Raw genomic sequence first — 4,709 nt, 5'->3', positions numbered from 1 at the left:
GGATCCAGATGATCCAGAGGCTGATTTCGTCGAAAGAGAAGATGAAGATTAGAGAAGCCAGTTTCGTCTGCACTCAAGCTGCCTGTAGGGCTTGGGTCGCTTTTGTGTGTTTCCGCTGTGCTTCGAGAGTTTGATTAATTTATGCCTACGGGCTTCTGTTGTAATGAACTCTGTGTTGTACTCTATTATCGTATTTATTCGATGTATGACTGTGATATCTACTTCTGTTGGAGTTCGTGCGTACCAGCTACTGATACAGGGACTGGTATGAGCTACACGAGGTGACCCCAAAGGAGGGGTCCGACAAAGCAACACCTGCAAGAAGCAAAATCTCTAGATTTTGAGTGATGTTAAACAACTTCGGGAGCCAACTCACCCATAAATCGGCTACCGAGGTGGGGAAGCCATTCCAACCAAAGGTATCTCTTAGCGCACTCCATAAAAACTGTGCGAGAGCACAACTGAAGAAGACATGATCGATATCCTTAGTTTTATCACATAGGCAACAATATTTGCTCCTCTTCCAACCCTTTTTCTTAAGTGTGGAAGCCACTAGGAGTTTATTGTGGAGCATCTGTCATAAGAAAATCTTGATTCTAAGGGGTAATTTAGTGGCCCGAATCATCTTAGCCCCTTTGCTATTGATCCCTTCAAAGGTCAGAAACATATACAAGGATTTAGTAGTAAATCTCCTTGATTTGTCAAGGGCCCATTCCACCTCATCTTCAGACCCATTCGGTTGGATGTTTTGTAACTTGAGTAGCAGCTCCTCCCATTGGAGTATTTTATTTTCTGTCAAACTCCTATTAAAATGGATCTCCCACTCATTGTCCACATAACATTTAGCTATCAAGGCATCTGAATCATCACACATGTTGAACAAGGCAGGAAACTGGATTTTAAGTGGAGTTTCACCCAGCCACACATCCTTCTAGAAGAAGACCTTATTGCCTCTATTCACTTTATACATGCCCCCCCCCCCCCCTTGAAAAAGGTGATTGACCTTATGCAAACCCTGCCAAAACTAGGAGGTCCCTTTCTGTTTGGAGTTGAAGAAGTTGCCATCTGGCATGTATTTGGCTTGAAGGAGTTGGAGCCAGGTTCCCTCCTTCCCTGAGTAAATCTTGGCAATCCATTTGACAAGCAAGCATTCATTCATGATCATTGTGTTTAAAATGCCTAGATCACCATAGTCCTTAGGCCTGCAGATGTCTTTCCATTTAGCTAAGTGGTATTTGCTTACATACTCAGCTCCCCTCCAAAAGAATCTAGCTCTGATGGTGTTCATCTTCTTGTGAACCCCTTTAGGGAGGAGGTAAAATCCCATAGTATACATGGCAGGCTGGTTAGACATGAATTTGTTAGGGTCAATTTGCCTCCATAGGTCAGATTTTTACTCTTCTATGGGTCTAATCTTTTGCTTATTTTTGTAAGGATCTCAGTGGCTACAGTAATACCAAGGTGGTGATCAGAGACAGAGATGCCCAAATATTTCAGAGGCAACACCCTCAATTTGCAATTGAGCATGTTGGCCACCTTATACTGCTCATCCTGCTCCATACCAAATGCAAACACCTCACTTTTGTGGAAGTTAATCTTAAGTCCAAACAATTATTCGAAACAATATAAAATGATCTTAAGATGAAGGATGGAGGTGTCAGATCCATCAATCATAAGTATTGTATCATCAGCATACTGGACATGGGTGATACCTTCAGGAATCAGGTGGGGAACCACTCCTTGGAGCAGCCCCTTGATTTTTTATTTTTTATTTGAAAATTTAAAATTTAGTAATTTTAGACATCTATTTAAAAAATAGCATGAATAGCACAAATTTCAGCGAATCACGTAAAAATTTCAACATCTCTAAAATTTATCTTTTTTCTCACTATATAAGTAACTCTTTGAACTGAAAATTTTATAAGAACTAGATGATAGTATCCTATACACCTTTAAAAAAATATTTCATGACTATTTACAATATATTTTGAATTTTAAGAACAATAAAATAATGTATTTTTATTTTTTAATATATCTTCCGTTAAAATGGTGACATATTTATTTTATTAAACTTTTCGCTCTTCCAACAGCACCCTTGGGCTTATAGTTGCTATTTTTCTAACGGCCGCGTAAAATTGTTAAATTTGACTAAAAAAAATCTCAAGTATGTATGGAAGAATGGGCCGCCCAAGATAGGGCCCAAATGAGCCCACTAGTTTACGTCTCCTGATGTTTACGCTTTCAGTGTGGAGTGGCGTACCACTGCAGCAGCGTGCTTTCAAACCCAAGCTTCCCCAAGGCACAGCCTCCATTGCAGTAGCAGCAGAGCTCGCACCCCATGGCGATGGCGTGCACCCTTCCGCTCCTCCTCGCGCCCCGTCCCATCTCCCTAAGGCACACAACGCCTCCTTTCCACTCCCGCCGCCTCGCGCTTCCTCCCCGACCCGCCACCCACTCCGCCCCAACCGCCACCCACCCGCGCAACTGCGGACGCCTCCAACAGCTCCACGCCGCCTCCTACTGCAGCAGCAATACCGCCTCTGCCGCAGGAGGAGACGCGAAGGATTGGCGGCTCTTGGCATGGTAATTCGATTCTGCTTCAGTGTTCCTTCTTATGCTCTGCGTGCAAGTGCAACTAGTTGGCCCATTGATAAGAAATAATAAGGATTCAGCTGTGCTCATCTTGAAATTGTAATGTGTGATGACAGGTATTTGATGGTTCCTGATAAGAATCCGGTGGCAACTAAGGCGATTACTTCTGCTGTCCTTAGCCGGGGACCTTATCTGCCAGGTGACTTGTTCTCACTGCAAACGTTATGCGGTGCAACATGGATTTCGTAATATAGTGTGAGTTAATGGATGCATGGTCTCTTGTTGTGCTACCTCTTTTTAGACGTTCCTAGTTGTGCACAGTGAACTGTTAACCAGCCACTGTCAATGCTGTTGAGGTTAAAGAGAAATTTACTCCTTCAGATATCCGAAATTATGCTTGACATTTCAATTTTCTACTGGTGTTATGCAACCTTGTTAAGGTTGCTTACAAACTGATTTTCTCGTATATTTACCGATTACCATTGCTGTTGACCTGTTGTTGCTTCCTACTTAGTGTGACATCTGAACCCATTTCTGACAATGCACTTGTGCAATACTATTACAAACCCTGTTGAGGGTGGCTCACTGAAGTGTTTTTGGTTTATAGATATTCCTGTTGCTGTTCTTTGCTGCGTACTATGCAACCTCAACAAATAATCCCCATAAATATACTTCTGTTTATGTTACAGCTTGTCATTGATCGAGCACCAGAGTTAGATTTGAAGAGAACATTTGTATTCACATTCTTGAGACTTGTTCAGGTTGGACCAACTTTACATGTCTGGTAATCTTGTTTATGCTGCAAAAGTAATGGTTATCCATAGTCAGTATAGACGGTGTTCTCTGCCCACTGCTTTTTTCTTGATAATTAGCCTCCACATGCAGGTACTTGTATTTGAGTAAATTAGTGACTATCGCTGGAGCATCAGGTGCAACAGCACACCTTTTACTTGACCAGGTTTGGTTCCTATTCTTTTCTCTATCCCAACCACAAGGATAGATATAATAGTTACATAATTTTCTTGCATGTCATATTCTACCTTCTTTCTATGTTTATTGTATTTTTTTTAACATATAGCTAATCTGCTCTTTCTGTCCAGTTTATTTTCTCTCCCATTTTCATCGGAGTTTTTATAAGCTTACTGGTCACATTGGAGGGAAATCCTTCTCTTGTAGTGCCAAAGCTTAAGCAGGTGAGACGAACCTTTTGTTATAAACCTCTCATACCATAATATTATGCGGTTGCGTGTGCTCTCTTTGCTCCCTTTTACTGCTATCTAATTTTTTGTTTGTAGTAGTTACAGGAATGGTTATCATCAGTTTTGCAAATTGGCAATTGTGGATACCATTTCAGTTTTTGAATTTTTACTTCGTTCCACAAAAGCTTCAGGTATTTAAAAATGCACATAAACAATATTTTAGAATTATTATTTAATACTCTGGAAAGAAATTTCCTTTTTTTTTTTCTTTTCGTGAATGTTTTTAGCACAATGTATGTGTTGATCTCACCGAAATTATTGCCCAATTTTTTTCAGGTTCTTGCTGCTAAGTTTGTAGCCCTCGCATGGAACGTGATTTTATCATTTAAAGCTCACAAGGAGATTGTAGCAAAATAGGTAATCTCATCTGGTAGCTACAACAACCAGGGTTTCAGTCTCTTAGGTTAGTTTGTTCAAGTGATAGCCCCATTTTCACTGACTTCATGCCAATGAAGTTTGCCCAAGAAGGTTTCAGGGTTAATAACTGAGGCTTTTCCTTTCTGCAATGGTGTATGCGTGTATGGATATGGTTATTAATTATTCACTGATAATCTCATTTGAGCAACTGTAGCAAGAACAGCATATGTATATCTACAGTAATTTACACATATTACTCTTTTCATGATTACTTTATGGGCGGACAGTGCAGTTCATGTTCCATTCCAGGGGTAACTAGATTTTCTGTATGTCGGTTTTCACTAATGAGCCCATCTGTTGTGATCTTTATTGCTTTATTGTGAGGCAAAGATTTGTTGCACTGGACTTCTGAGACCCTAGCCTAACTTTTGTTTCCATAGGCATTACATCTGTCGGTTGATGCATCACAAACATGTGGTTTAAACAATTGTACGTTGTATG

The 4,709-nt window shown here is 40.5% G+C and overlaps 1 pseudogene; it reads left to right on the top strand.

Annotated features, from left to right (window-relative positions):
* The first annotated feature begins 2,285 nt into the window (after positions 1 to 2,285).
* Positions 2,286 to 4,273, top strand: LOC133900917 (uncharacterized; annotated as a pseudogene).
* The last annotated feature ends 436 nt before the right edge of the window (positions 4,274 to 4,709 follow it).

The sequence above is a fragment of the Phragmites australis genome, chromosome 19 (genome assembly GCF_958298935.1).
Source record: "Phragmites australis chromosome 19, lpPhrAust1.1, whole genome shotgun sequence".
Taxonomy (NCBI): domain Eukaryota; kingdom Viridiplantae; phylum Streptophyta; class Magnoliopsida; order Poales; family Poaceae; genus Phragmites; species Phragmites australis.
This window is presented reverse-complemented; position numbering and strand designations above follow the sequence as displayed.